Source organism: Vidua chalybeata, chromosome 3, assembly GCF_026979565.1.
Source record: "Vidua chalybeata isolate OUT-0048 chromosome 3, bVidCha1 merged haplotype, whole genome shotgun sequence".
Classification (NCBI taxonomy): domain Eukaryota; kingdom Metazoa; phylum Chordata; class Aves; order Passeriformes; family Viduidae; genus Vidua; species Vidua chalybeata.
Window position 1 is genome coordinate 4628860 of NC_071532.1, and position 16529 is coordinate 4645388.

Genomic DNA, 16529 nt, shown 5'->3' on the forward strand with positions numbered 1-16529 from the left:
AGTACCTATCTTCACCCATTGGAAAGAACATCATGGGAGTGGGAATTAACCCAGCTGGAGATTCCTTGGCCACTGAGAGAGGGGAGGAAAGCCCATATGAACAGGGATTTGCCAGCTGTGGGAAGTGCAGGGCATCCAGCCAGCACTGTTGCTGTCTATTTATCAGTGTAGATGTGAGGTCCACCCTTTGAAGGCATTCTGAGGTCCACCCTTTGGAGGTATTCTGATGTGGAAACCAGTGGTTTAAGTATGATTATTTCTTATTAGCCAGATAACATGTTGTGCTCTACACATGGATCAAAAACAAGAGCTGCTTGTGCATAGTGTGTTCCTTGAAGAAGGAGCCATGAGCTCACAGCATGGTGGCATTGGCATTTTTCTCTCCCTTTTTCACTTTTTGAACCCCCCCAGATATGTACACGGTGATTCTGCCCATGTCCTAGAAACTGCCTTCAAGTCACAAGTTTGCAAGCCCTTGTTGCAGCAAGCACAGGCTGAAGTACAAGCAGAACCACTACAAACACTGTATGGCCTCTCCTCCTAGTAGATTAAAATCTACAATGCCCCTTTTCCCACTCTGGAGCATGTCTTATTTATGGCCCTCTTATACATATCTAGTGTGTATAGGCATGTCTGTGTCTTTACTCATCAGACAGCCCAAATGACCTCAGCATGACGTCAGACGTTACATTTTCTAACACCCAACAAATTCTTCACTGAATACAGGCCACTTTATCAAACATGTGCCCATTAGGCACAGCTGATCAGCCAGGTCCATGCTGACCTAAATCTAGGGAAAGTTCTGCATGCAGAAAACATTGGACAAGTGGAAGAACCAAAATACACTCACACACACACACACCTTGCTGTCCCATGTTCTTGCTGGTTTTTCCAGAATGCATCTTTTGTTGCAGTGAGACAAGTGGAAGCAATGCCACCACAGTGGTGGCCTTGTCTTCTGGCCACACCCTGTAGTCTAGGCAGAAATTTAAGGCCCACATTCTGGGTTTCAGAAGGTTTTGGGTTTTTTCAGAATAAATCACAACACAGGCCTTGGATAAAATATTCAAAATTATTTTATCATGCAGCTCTACAAAAATCCCCTCAGGTATGTTCATAAAATACAGAGCAATGTACTTAGTGCTTATAAAGTTATTAAAATTGAATGCCTCTTGCTTCACTAGGCCGCACAGATTCCCACTTTTGGGAATGCTCAGGACAGCTATAGCTTTAAGACATTAGAGTTAAACTCAAAGGAAGCTTTCATGGAAAGGCCTTACCTTTCTAAAGTGTATCTTCTCTGAGAGGACTTTTAGGCTTATTTCTTAGATGTGGGTTTGAATATCTTTGCTGGCCTGTTGAGGAAATAAAATTATATTGTCACAGGAGTGGCAAATGCAGTTATATTAATTTCAGACAAGAAATGGCTGCTAATGTTTGGATGCACAAAGAGAAGCATGATAAAATCCATATTTACAAGAGGATGTGTCTTGAAATCCAGATAATGCTGCTGAAAGAAATCACTGGAACCAATTCCCTGACACTCCATGACAGTGGTTGGCACATTTCAAGACAAGTTGCTTTGAATCAAATATAAGTTTGTATTCATCTGGCTCATGATAGAGAAAAACAGTTTCCAACTCACAGTTATTTTACCATCAGGGCAGTTTTCCATGGATAAACAGAGGAAAATACAGGCTCCTCCTGTATTACCAAAAATCTTTAAAGGATCTGTCTTTAGACTCTTTAGAGCCCTCATTTGTTTTAACAGAAGAATAAAATTAATAGGAAAAAAAGTTGCTTTTCAAGAAGGAGAGATCTACCGTGCCCCTCCCTCCCCATGGACACTCTCTGCAGCACCAGGAGGTGCTCCACCAGCAGCTCAGACACCAGCACACAGCAGAGCAGGACTGGGTGCACTGGGACCTCAGCTCCACTGTCACTCCCCCATGCACTGGAAAGCCATGTAAGCATTTACAAGGTGATGAGCTAGCATGAGCAGACTTTGTGCTGGAATTAATGCCCTGCTGACAAGGGGAAGATCCTATATTAAAAAAAAAAACCCTCGACATGAATCCTCCTGCTAGTAGCTGAAATAAAACATTATGAGCACAGACAGTTTGAGTCCCAGAACAGAAAGTGGAAGCCAATTGCTTTCTACCTAGAGATGCCCCTGTGGAGGCCCTGTCCTCAAAATAAACTCATTTTGCACTGTGCAGGAGCTGAGAAAAGTTCATCTGTGGGCAGCTCACCCACCTAATGGCACACACTGCCATCAGCAGGAAACTCCAGAAAGCAAAGCTCCAGAAACACCTCCCCAGCAAGGCAGGAGCTCAGATATAATGATCAGTCTGCCAGAGCCTTCTGTCCCCACCAGCAGCAACAATGGGTTTAAGTCCTAAAGACATTCTGCACGCTCAGTGCTCCAGTTTAATCCTTACAGCCACTTGCTTTAACTCCAGGGCTTTCCCAAAGTGCTGGGAAAACTGGCACCCACGAGGCAGTGGCCTCTTTGGAAAATCATTTTCAGGCCAAGTTCAGCAAGTGTTGACAACCAAATATACTAATCTTCTAACAACAGCTCAAGCATCCTAATCCTGCAGTGGGTTAATCTGGGTGCCCTCAATGCCAGGGATTTGCTTTTCCTTGCTGCTAGAAGGGATGGGATTTGGCTCTGCACATGAGGATGGGCACACAGAGAAGAGGATCTGTGTTAGCAATCCCCTTTGGGCATTTTAATAAGGAAAATCATCTGCTTTTTATTGTTGGAGAGCAGAACAGATCCACCCTTTGGCAGCAGGGAAATATCCCTACGTTTGAGGGAGCAAGACAAGTAAGGAACTCACTACCCTCATATTTTCAACTTGACTTTAAGCTGCCATGCTAAAAATCATTGACTGATCTCCAAATCTTTTCACTGAACTCTAGATTAAGGACATTATTGCAAACATTTAAGTAACTCAAACTAAGCCCTGCCAACTCTTGTGAGAGGAAGAGGGTAAAAAGACAATGTTTTTTCTCTAAACTGAACTTCTAAGAAGTAATAAAAAAAATTATCCCCAGATGTTCTCACTTACTGGTTAAGGACTGGTGAGTTTGCCTTCTTCAAAGGCAGCCCAAGAGTCTGCCTGCAGCAGTGTCCAATGTCTGGCAGACAGCATCCACAGCATCAGATCAGGAGCACAGCAGCAGGAAGGCACAAGGAACCAGAAACTCAGCTGCACCACCCACCCCTTCAAACAGGATGGCTGTGAAAAGATGAGGAAAACAGCAGAGCTGAGCAGCAATGAACGAAAACACAGTTACACGGCTGCATATCTTCAATTTATAAACTTCTTAATTGCATAAAGGTTATTTTATTGAATCCCATGGCATTACTGTTGCTCACAGGTCCTCCTCCACCACTGAAGGAATGACAAAACCAAGAGCACTCATTCAGCACCCTGTTTGCTCAGTGTCACTTCTCTAGCCTTACTGATTTTAAGAACACAGACATATTATTCTCCTGGATACCTCATCACTATCACCCAGGAATGCTTCACAAGCATTTAATTGCTTCTCTCCCCACAATTCCATGAGAAAAGCAAAAGCCAGCCCCTTGCTGTGACAGCAGTGGAGATGTCTCTAAGCCCTCACTGGGTACAGGTGGCTTTTTTGCAGAGCTCACACGGCCACCAGCATGGCCAGGAACAGAGACAGATAGGAAAGGAGGAAAGGCACCTGGGCCGTGGTCAGAGCACAAATTTTTCTTCTGTGGGAGCAGAGAGCTGCCTTCATTTATAGCTGCAGCATCCAGGTCAGCCAGAACCTCTCATGCAGAAAGCCTGCTTGAGAGGGAGCTCGGGTGGCCTGATTTTCTTAATGGTGCTTTTTTTTGTGGCACTTTATATGCTTCAGTGCAGTAGTGTCACCTATAATTGGCAGCATTCAATGCACCTCTCAAGCTGGGCATTTAGAAAATGAGAAACATTTGGATGGCAGCAGCTTTCCTACAAGAGGGCAGCATGAAGATTAAACAGACTTCCATTCACAGCAGCTGAGTGCCACACTTTAGTAGGAATACTCCTTTAACACAGAAACTTTGCAATCTTAATTATCTAGGTGTTTTTTAAAGGCAGTTGGGGTTTATTTAAAATGTATATGGATATATATCACCTCCTACATGAACTATTAGCAGAACTAGAACATTTAGTCTCCTTACTGTGGGAAATTTGTAGAACAAAACGCTTTGCAAGACCTTAGAGGTAGGGAAGGTGATTTTTGTATTAAAAAGATTCTAGTAAGTTGGTCCTACCCACTCCCACTCTCCCATCAACATACTCACATGCACAGGACTGTATGGATCAATCTGCCCAGGATCAGCCAAGTACAGCAGGAAGCACACTTAGGATAACACCACCACTCCACTGCATCTCTGGGATGGGCTCTTCATTTTTATATGCACCTTTTATACCCTTCAGCAGTGGATGTGATGATCCTGTGTCTCACCCTTCAAGAGTTTCAGGCAAAACTGAGTCTTTGGTTTCCCTTATCTGGGCATTTCACAGTTTCTCTGCTGTGGGTCATCATCTTGTCACCTTATCTCTAAGGCTCCAGTTTGGGTTTTGTCCTCTGGTTATTTATTTGCATGAAATAAAAATAAACCACATGGGGTTCTGCAGCAATTAATACACGCCACTCCTTTAACCCTTCATCTGCTGTTTTTCTGGTGTCTTCAGGCAGGCATTTCTTTTCACATCAGTATTGGTATTTCTGCTACGAAACCTCCACATCAAGCATGTCTTAACCGCGTGAGAACCTGGCACAATTTGGAAGCTGTTAACTTCCTGGGAACCAGGGCAGGGAACAACTTTGGCAACAAATTACATGGCTTCTGGCTGGCCATACAGAAATGCAGAGGTTGGAAATGTCTGTGTGTTGTGGCAAATTTTAGGCAGCAGTCCCTTTAAGTGATTCTCCTGTTTCTGTGTTACCACACAAGCTTCATTCACCCTCCTTCCCACATCCCTTATCCTTGCCTCTCCATCTGCTCATCTGTCTCATTCTCAGTATTCCATACATTTGCTCCCATCCCCTTTCTCTTAGAGGAAATGCCACTTCCAAAGGCTGGTTTCTGCCAATGTCTACCCTCTCCTCTCCCACAACGATGTGCAAAAGTATTTTCAGACCTATAACTGAACAGAATCATTTGGCTACTTCCTGAAGGCAAAAAAGCACACCCTTTACTCCATGTTCATCTTCCAGACAAATTTCCAGGCTGCCTTTCAGAACATGGAAGTGTTCAAATAATGAAAAAAATTATTTCAGACAGAAACTTAAGATAAAACATCAGTTCCCTTCTAAACTTAGTCAAAACCATTGAGACCTCTTGTACTGTAACTTTGCAGAAACAAACCAAGCCTGAGGCAAGAAAAAAAAACAATGGAAAATTGCAGCAACAAGGGAAAACTGCAGCCAAAGTGGGAATTCTGGTGAAGTCAGAAGAGAAAAAAGGGAGCTCTAGCAGCAAGAATAAGGAAGCCATAACTGCAAACAATGGTGTGATTTTTGTCTACAGTAAATGCACATGTTACTGAAGACATGCATGCACACCCATACATCCAGATCCTCACTTTGCAGCCTCCCCAAAGTCATGCAGTAGGTGCTTTTATTCCTTCAAGCAGGAGACCAGGTATTTCCATGGAAAGCCAGCTGAACACAAGGGCTTTACATCTCAAGAAGGTGACATGCAGTTTCTCACAGAAGCCTTTCTCAACACACAAAAGCTCCCAGGCCCTGCCACCCAGCACTGGAGGACTGCCTGCTCCTGCAGATGCAGGTGAGGACCTGCCCCCTGTGCAGCCCCAGTGCAGCTGGTGATTTGGGCTACCTGTGCTTTGGACCTGAGATTGCCTATCTTCTCTTTTGGCTTGTTCTTTGGAGGGACTGGAATCCTTTCCTCGGGCAATGTAGAATATTAGAATTGCTTAAGCTGGAAAAGACCTCTAAGATCATTGAGTCCAAATGTTAAGCCAGCACTAAACATGTTTCCAAGTGCCACATCTGTTAAATACATCTGGGCATGGTGACTCCACCACTTCTCTGGGCAGGCTATGCCAAGGCTGGGCAATGCTTTCAGTGAAGAAATGTTTCCTAATATCCAATCTAAACCTCAGAGCATCAGAAGCATCCAGAAAGGTCAGAGGCATGATCAGCCACCTCTTTAAAAAACGATTAGCAGCAGATTGATGAGGACTGAGCTCCCACAAGTGTCAGAAAAAGCCAGTAAGAGCCCAAACCCTGTGCACATTGGAGAGGTGCCTCTTAACATATTTTCCACATATTTCCAAACCTTATGTTGTCCTAGCCCAAACTCCCTTCAGAGTTACCATGGTGCTACTTTTTGCAATTCAATCATCAAAGCAGTGTCCGCCCTTCCTCCTTTTCCTCCTTCCCACTAATTAATTTTTAAGCAAAACTTATGGTGTTAGCAGTTTTGATCTGGTTATTCTGTTGAGGCTTGCCTACAGTCAGAATCCACAAAGCCTCAGTAGTGCCATCACTGTGAGCTTGCTGTCATGCCCGGGAAGCCAGCTGAACTATCAGCTCTCTGGATAATAGCACAACGGCCTTTTCTCCTGGATTACACCTTCCAAACGTGTGAAAGTGCCATCAGCAGAGGGCTTTGGCAGTCTCACAGACTAAGGCACCTCACTGGCACGTAGTAAAGTGGGCCATGCAAGACCCAGAAGACTGGCCAGTCAGTCCCTACCCTTCTCTCATCAGCTTTAGAAGCTCAGACAGAAGTTGAGGCATATCATGACTCATTTTGTTTGAAAGTTTGTAGAAGTGACGGAGTCCAGTCCTACAGATAAACAGAGGTTCGTTCTCATGAAGTGTATTTTTTTTTTTAAAGACACTGGTTATTACTGCAAAAGAGGTTATGTATAGGCTACATGATCTGGCTGTGTGCCATATGGCCCTGCAAAACTCCTGTGCTAAAACACCAGCAGACCTAAGACCCACTTAGAAAAACTTACCTGCTACAAACCAAGGAGAATCAGGGCTGGTGCCAGTTGCTTAAAGACTTGCTCTGACCACAGATACTTCCAGACAGAACTCACCAACAATGTGAGCAGCAGAACACAGGAATTTTGCTTTCAAAGATTAGGAGATACACACTGAAAAGAGCAAACCCAAACAACAAAGGTTTGGGGTTTTTCCTTTGGCTTCTTTCCACCAACATAAAACCCTCCACACCTTCCATGCAGGGTGGTTTTTCTTGAGTAGGTTTGAACCACAACAGCTCCAGTGTTACCCTTCCTAACATATCCATTCTTTGTGGCAAGTGTAGATCAAACCTACCTGTTACAGTAGTAAATCAGAGTATTAACAACAAGATCCATCATTCATTATGATGAAAGAACTATCGAGGCTGGATCCCATTTTATCAGTGGAGGCCATAAATCTCCTTATATTTAACTCCCATGAAAAGAGCACTTTCCCAGTCAGAGAAAGCTGCTGAGCCAGAGCTGTGCTCTCAAGGCACGTGAGTGTTCTGCAGGAGCACATCTGTCACTTGGCAGTGTTTACCCAAAAGGAGGGCCCTGGGTGATACGGCACAGAAGTGAAAGCTTTTTACTGCAACGTGCCTGTGGGAACCCAGGACATCCCTCTGGCTGCCCTGGCTGTCTCAGGACCCTGGCAGGGGGCTCGGAGTGATTTCAAAATCAAAAACACCTGTGACTTCGATTTTAGCCCATGGGAAAAGCTGCCAACTTTGTATGAGGAATTACAAGCCACTAGGGTTTGAGTAGTGTGGTAGTTGAATTAACACAGGGTGAAAAAGTAGAATTTTAGTGTTTTAAAATAAGGGGTTCAAGGGGACAAGATGGAAGGGTTTGGGCATGTCCTGACCTTCTTCTCCTTCTTCTTGCCCTCCATGTCTTGCTGTGACACTTTTCTATTGGTTTAAGGTAGAGACACACTGCCCAACATAAATGACAGATATTGGCACGTTATTGTAAACACAGCACACGGAGTTTTTAGTATAAAATGTAAACACCGCCCTAGAGAGCAGACAGAATGCCATGGCCGACCCGCTGGACAGAGCTCAGCAGGTCAGAGAAAGAAAGTTATAGATAAGGAAAAATAAACAACCTTGAGAAGCTGATCCTACACATTCAGACTTCTTTGGCTGCACAGGCTGGGAAGCAAAGACTTTTACAATCTTGGGGTCACCTCGATCACCAGACCCTGAGAGTACCATACAACAGAAAGTGAAAGTGTCTGAAAGAAGAGAATTTCAGCTTTACTGGGGGAAGAGGCATCATGATCACTTCATAGAACTCCAAATATTAAAAGCCATTATGCTGTACTCATACCCTAAGTAGACCATACTGAAGAAGCTCCACTTCCAAAGGCTGCTCCACATGCCAGATAAATCTTTAATACATCAACTTCTACATCCAACTTATAAGGAAATAAGTATGTAAAAACAAACAAAACCCCTCAAAGTCCCAGTAGGCTCCCCTACCTGACCATGAGCAGGAGGCTTTTCAGAGATGCCAGCAGGATCTCTGCAGGTATGGATGGTTTATTCAGACCATTGGATGCACAGCAGCAGAAGAGTCCTGTTCCATTACATTTCTGCCCTCCCAACCATCAGTGAGGATCAGATTTATGCCCAGAAGTTCACTGGTCTCTTAAAAAAAAAGCTGGGAAAAGAGCTCAGAGCATTCCAGAAGAATGAGTGCGAAGCCAAGGTCCCCCCAACTAGACTATCTAGGGATCTTTGAGTCTTGGATAAGGCTAGAGGTGGATTGTTCAAAACTACTCATTCATGGCAGTCACAGACAGCAGGATTTCACCATCATTCAACACAGGGATTTTCAGAGAAACCATTTTGCTCACAGCACTTACTAAAAGAAAACTTGTGAGACCACCCTGAGAACTATCTCTCTCTCTCTCTCTCTCTCTAGATATATATATATATATATATATATATATATATATATGTATATATGTATATCAGGGACCAGCATTGTCCCACAAAGGGGGACAAGGAGACCCAGCACAGGCTGTGCTCTCATACACAGCACAGTCCCTGAGCAGAGCTGGGTGCTGGTAGGAGCTTCCATCAACAGCCCCAGACACAGCAAAGGGGTGGCCCAAGTCCAGGGGTCACCTGGGGGTGCAGGCATTGAAAGGGGCTGGAGAGAAGCTACAAAACATCCCCTCAAGGGCTCATCCTGACAGCAAAAACAGAGACCAGCCCACCTAGGAGGCAGCCTAGGGCTGGGCTCAAATAAAGCTGCTGGGTAGAGGGTTGGGTGGAGGTCCCCACCGAGGCTGCTCAGAGCACTTGGGACCCTCTGGGTGCTTTGGGAGTGCATTGGGGCTTTTTCACTGGAACCTCAAAGCTGCAGCAGCTCAGAGCCAGGCAGCAGCAGGATGGTGTCTCCATGAGGAGAATGGCAGCTGGGAGGTTTATTCCCACTGCATGCAGCAGCAGCATGCAGAGCTCTGCCTGCTGTGTGAATGAGGGAGACTGACCACTACGGGCCTTTGTTCTTTGCTTTGGTCTGGCTGTCAGGACTGTCAGGGATTGTAAACATCAGCACTGCAGATTTTGGTGTTGGTGCCAAAAAGCAGAGCAGCCAGAAGCTGTGCCTCCTCTTCCTTTCCAATTTAAAGTGTTTCAGCTACAAACATGTTTTTTTGGTTTTTTTTAATCGCTTCCATATAAACTTCAATGGAAAAAGCAAAATCATGGACTTAAATGCTCCTTTTTAAGGGCCATCTAAACTGGTGCTTGATGGAAGACCTCATTTATCCCTCACTAGTCCTGAAGACTTTTTTCTCTCTTGTTTTACTTTTCTCCTTTTTTCTTTCCATTCTCATCCATTCTCACCCACATCCATTCTCATAGCTTCTTTTGGCATTGGCATCCCCTTTCCTGATCCCACATAATAAGTGCCCCCTGACATAATTGGACTTTTCACAGGGCCTAAGGGCAACCTCTCTCCAAGAAAACAAGAAGGACATTCACTGAAAAGGACTGAAAAGGTCAACTTTGTCTCTTTGCTTCCAGGCTTGGGATGTGACCACACAACTGTTCATCTCTAGGGTAGTTAACAGGAAAAATGCCAGCAGGTGGCATTCCACAATAGCTTCTGGAATCAGCAATGACAGCAAAACCTGAGCTGCACCCAGGGCTCCTCTTACAGCTGTTGACATCTGCAGGAGAGCTTCAGCAGCATCTCCTCCCACGGGCTGCTGCTCCTCTCTCCCTCTCTCCCTCCCTCCTCCTTGCCTTCAGTCTTCAGGTTGTTTCGCACAAATAAGCACTTGAATGACATCTGTTTTGAAATTTTTCCTTGGAAGAAAATATCTGGGTGATGGATCAGGCTGCCACCCAAACACTGACTCAGTCTCTACTTCTCTCTTCAAGCACTTGAGTACCTTTAAGTGCCATCTGACCTGAAAGCCCTGAATATGAAGTCACACTGGAGAACCTTCAATAGAAGATACATAAATGTACATGCATGCATTTGCATGTAGCATCCAGTGGTCACTTTGACTCAACCTAGTTAGGACAGCAAGTTTTCAAAGATTTCTTTGCTTGAGCTTAAGCTTTAGTGGGATAAAAATAACACTGTCCTGTAGGAAGCTGAGCAAATGCTAAATAGGTCTTCTGATTGTGGCTGGAAGTAAAAGCTATGATTCCCATTTACAGGTTTCCCTCTGCCATCAAAGTCACCCCTTGCCACAGTTGTAGCTACTTCGACTCTCAGCGAAAGCAGGTATTGCCCAGGCTGTGAGCAGCAAGACACCTGCTGGCTGTGCTAAAGCCTGTTATTTCAGCCTGGAGTAGAAATACCTTCTTGTCTTAAAAGCCTCACTGCTGGAACGTAATACGTAATGAGTAAAAGCCAGAAAAAACTTGTTCTGAGCATTTTAACTTGATTTGCCTCCTGGAGTTGGGTAAATGGCTGCAGACACACGGCAGTGTGCTCAGGAAGCCACAGGGAGTGGAACCTGAAAGCCCTAGCTTACATTTTGACCCAAACAGGAAAGTGATCTCAGTTGTGTAGCAATGAATTCTCCTCATTTGCTGAGACAACTTCTATCACAACCATAGAAAAAGAAAATCCTGACAACCCTAAGACAAGGTTTATCTGGTGGATAAACCTCCAGAGAGCCTGAGGAGATGCCATGAGCACCTTGACTTCCAGAGCTGTTACAACAGCTGGCAGTGCCTAAGGAAGACACAGCACCCAGGCTGTGCAGGCAGTGAGGAAAAACAGTTTGAATATTCCTGCCCCAGAGTCAGCAAGAGGGGTGAAAGAGAGATCCCTTCCTCTGCTTTGGCACTGTTTATTCAGAACAGAACACTTTAAAGCTATCCTTCTCCATCATCAGCCTTTTGGGAAAACAATGACTAAATGCTGGCTTTGAGGAATCAGTGCCTGGCTTATCTCATCTCTGCACCTCCTAGTACAGCCTCTTCTTCCAGGCATGTGGCTCAGTTTTCTGGAACAAGGAGCCTCCCAGGGCATGGCTCAGTGGCCACAGGTCCTGTCTGAGCCTGCATGAACATTCCTGCCACTGGAACAAAAGCGACAGAGGTTGGAAACCAAGAGCCCTCCGTGGATGGTGTAGGGTGTGTATCACTGTGGCTGCATCCCAAACCACTGACTTGGATAAAGCCAGGAGTCCCTGGGTAGCACAGCTGGAGTGGTGGAGCAGCAGAGAGCAGCCAGGTGGGCAATGCCTCAGCAGGTAACTCTTTCCCACAAGTAAACTTTGGGATTGTTGGGAGGACAACACTATGGCAATCAAACTGGTCTCAGACATACAACATGCAGGTCCCTCTCAGGCCAGGCTGTGTTCACCAAATGCCAGACCATAGGTGTATCCAGAGACACTTCAGCTGGGCTTGGGACTGTCTGTGGTCTTGGCTTTGACCCAGTGGTACTTTTCTCTTGCTTATCTCACTGTGGTGCCACCTGACAGAGGTGGCACTGGGATCCAGGTGCCAGAGGAAGTCAGGAAAACTGGTTTCTGTTCTCATCTCTGCTACTCATTTGCTGTATATCCAGGAGTAGTTAATTAAGCCTCATCTTTCCCCACTTTAGAACTGTGATAATTACATTTATCTCTCTTTGTGAAGAGCAAGGGCTTAGAGGCATTTGAATAAATGGCCTCAAAGAGCCAGGAGTTTTTATAGTTAGTTATAATAATCTGGGTCCTCCCTGATTTTTAAAAGCTCCCCTATTCCAGTGACTCTGCTTCATAGACAAGGCAGAAAAAACTGGAGTATAATTACAGAGTGACTTCATATTCTGCTGTGGGCTCCTTGTGTTTATTTGGCTGAACCCAGCTCACATCCAGCCTTCTTGTCACCTTGCACAGGTCCCAGGGGAGCTGTCAGTATTGCAATGATTTAACCATCACTGCAAAGTAAGTAGGACTTTTGTCATGCTGTGATGGTGATTAAAAAGCAGCATCATAGCTTTTAACTTCTGAAATAATAGTGGAAATTACTAAGCTACAGGAATTCTGGCATTGCATAAGTGACCTTTTTTCAGAACAAGGGAAAAAATAAGATCTTACTCTTCAAAGGTGTTTAGCAACTTGTTTTTTTCTTTAGGTGCCTAAATTTGAAATGAAATTGTGAGTTCTAATAAGCAAATAACTCAAGTATGGCTGATGTTTACAGTGAGGAGCCATTCCAGGTTTCATGAGAGACTTCATTTATGGTGCCAATGGGGAAATCCTACCCCTTATGCTCTGTATGATCTTGTTTTCCAGACTTGCAAGGTCCAGGCTTCATTTATTGCCTAAGAATACTCCTGAGGGCTTACGAAGTCTGAGGTAGAACTCACTCTTTTTGCTGCTAATAGATAGCAAAATGAGAGCAAGCTAAAACCTTTATATCAACTGCAATATTTAATGAATTAAACAACACTGAGGAACAATCCTGGGCACTGGGAGACAATCTGTGCTTTTTAATTCCTCAGAAAAATGCCTGGTTTGACCCAGGCCAAGCAGCAGCCTCCCAGATGGAGCCTGAAATTGCCACTCCTGCAGGAGTTAGCATGGGACACAGATCTTCCTTGCTGTTTGCATGTGCCTGCTCAGTGCAGGAAGCTCAGGAACTTTAAGGTGTGAACAAAAACCTATAGGATGAGCTCCACCAACCTCAAAAGCTCTGTCTTGCTTTTAGACATAAATAAAGGAGATACATAGCAGAAAGGGTTAATTGTGCAGGTCAGATGTGCTGCTCCAGAACTTGAAAGCTCCAGAAGAAGAGGGAAGTGTCTGCATTTGCAAATGTGTGTGAGTCTATGTGGGTGTGAGTGTAAACATGCACATTTAGAGGGAAAAATCTTTCAAGAAAATCACAGAATATCCACCACCTTTTTTTTACAAGGAAAGGAGATGCCAAGATCTTTGAATTAATTATTCTCTGTGAATCACTCTTGCAGTTAAAAGCCATACCAGCATTTCCAGAAAAACTTTCAGTTCGGTATATGTAAACAAATTTAAAGAAAACAAACAAACAGACAAGAAAATGTGAAGATAAAAGGCTTGAGATAATAAGATTAAAGATGTTAATTGGAGACTGTGGCTTCTACAGACTCTGACAGTGGTAGCTGAGTTCCTACAAAGGACTCCAGCTCTGCCCTGCCAGTCCCAGTCATTGTGAGCCTGTATCCCAGCAAAGCTCTCCCCAAACCCACCTCACTGCGTAGGCTTTGACTCAGAAGAGCACACAGGCACATGTTGAGGTGACAGGTTTAGAATTTTAGGTTTGTGCATGTATTTAAGATCTTCGGGTCTGTGTTTAAATTCATAATTACAGGCAGGTGTCTGCATAAGTGCTTTGAACTTGGGCAGGGATCCCCAAAGGACGCATGTCCCCCCAGCCTACTGCTCTCTGGCTCACTTCCTTCCTCACCAAGGATGCCAACATTTCTCACCCCTGCTTCAAACCAAGACCTCAGTGTCCTCTGCCTGCATATCATCCTTGCTCCCCACGTAGAGCCCATGATTTTAGAGTCTTGAACTAATAAGCTTTCCAAAAGAGATGAATAATCTAAAGAACAGGTGGGGGAAAAAAAACAGGGCAGAAATTTTATGATGTGTTTGTTTTACTTTACATGCTGGATTTACAGCTGATGAACTCACAGGGAGTCATCTATTGTTCTTACTTTGGCTGAATGGTTTTACTTGGAAAGGGAACCGATGAATTAAAGCATTTGACTTTAATTATCTCACAGTTTTAAGTGTTGTTAGAAAATGCCTATCAGCTTTAAGCCTCTATTTTCCAGGAAACCACTGGGTGAGTGTGTCTACAAGGAAAGCGCGCTCATGGGATAGGCAATGACCACATCAGGAGTTGGAAGGCATGTCAATATGATTCTTTCCCCTTCAAACACTGGTGTTTACATGCACCAAGCCATTGTAAGTGTATTGCTGCACTACTGCTGTTGTAATACTGTGTCTGCAAGAGATGGTGTCAGCCAGAACAACAGGCCAAGAAACACATGAAGTCTTTCCAATTAAGCTTTTTTACCTAACAAGTATTTATTCAGGTTTACTCCAAATGCTGAAAAAGGTAAAAGATTCCCTGAAAAAGGTTCACATCTCCTGATATGGCCAGAGCAGATGAGGGAGAAAGGAAAAGCCTGTGCAATAATAGAGATGGGCTAAATGCATTGTAACAAAAACATTTCAGCCTGAGAAGCTGCTACTGCAATCACGGGCTGCCAGCAGGGCAACGTGCCAAAACGCTTCTGAAATGCGACTGCGGTTGTAGAGAGCAACAAGAAAACGTCTCACATGCCAGTGCAAACCTCTGCTATCCCAACAGAAAGCACAGAGGAAATGGGAATGCAAGCAGAAGCCTGGTAGTCAGCTGCAAGACCAGCTCTCACTCTCTGACATACTTGTCACCCAGCGAGGTGCGAGACAGGAGGCGACAGAAGTGCGCTCACCCCCCTGCTCATAAGTAGCGACAAATCCTGTCTGTAGTTTCTGTAGTTCTTCTGAAACTGTTGCTCCAAAAGTGAAAATCTGGCCTGGTTATGTAAAGGCTTCTGCTGTGTCAGACCAGCTCTGCTACAGATGAAGCAGGACACGACTGTGCCTCCGGCCAGAATGCCAGGGGTTTAATTACTGCCTCTGCCGCCGACGTCCCCACCAACCTCACACCAGCCATGACGTCAGCTGCTGAAATCTGCTCCGAGTCTGTCAAATTCAGCTGGGTACGTGCTGTCTCCCACCCCTTCTCCTGCCTGGGTGGATGCTACATCTCCCTGGGCAGAGCTGCTCTCCCACGTGGTGTATATCTACAGTGCTAAGCAAAGAGGGAGAGCAACGGGCTGAAATAAAACCCCCACTGGAGAATACTAATTGCTTGGGTCTTCTTCCCTTGTTTGGTTTCATGTTTTTCCCTTGCAGGTTTTCCATGCTGCCTTAGCCTTGAAGAACTCCTCTGTAGCTGGCGCCCACACCAGCCAGCCATGCCTGAGAGGGAACCTTCTGAGGCAGAGCATTTCTGGCATATTTTCTGCTTGCCATCTGTCTGCAGGGAACCATCCTCAGGGCAGGAGCCTTCTGTGTCACAGGTGATATTCTGTTGGTCCCTATCAGATAATAAAGCTGTTATTAATTAAGACAGGCTGAGCAGGGACTGGTGCTGTATGTATACAGTGTGCACTGCACCCAGGTGAGTGGGAGGTAAGACTGGGAGTCTGGAGAGCTACTGAGAAACCTCAGGGGTCAAACACAGGATTTATCTAGGCTGATGCTGGATATTTACACTGCAAGTGGCAGTTCTGGGCTCCCTTAAAACCCTGTGGATAGAAATAGACAATTGTAGACCTCATGTTTCCACAGGAACCATGATGGCTCATTCCATCCTGAATTCCTGAGAGTCTCAGTTGAGAGTCAAGTTGATGGTGCTGAAGCTGGACACCTGAAGATGGTGAGATGAGTCTGACCCCAACACACTTGACTTCTCACAGTTGTCCTTGTTGATAAACTGAGAACATTTCTCAACTGGGTGGCCTGTGAGTGAAAAACAGTACCCAACTTATTTTTGCTTAGAGTTATAGTCAATGGCAGCACTGGTTTTCCAACATATGAACAAAACCCACGTTCTTGCTAATATAATTTTCACTGATTCCCAGAACCCAGCACACACATGCATTTTTATGCTAGAAAAAAACATATGTACCTTTGCTAAGAAAATACTCCAATATTTGAAGATCATAAAACTGTCATTAAAATTAACTTGTTTTTCCAAGTAAAGCTCTTCTGGAAAAAAAAAAAAGTTCTAAAGGAGATGTACTCTCAGCAAAAAGGAATAGATACATATCCCTGTCAGAACACATGGAGGAAACTAGAACTAATATCACACAGACACTTCCATGCTGTAAAAGTCTGCCAGGTTAGGGAGTGGATTTACAGAGCTGCTCTGGTGGAATGGAAGCTTCATACAGCACCACTGTTATTACATATTGATTCAGAGTGTCCTC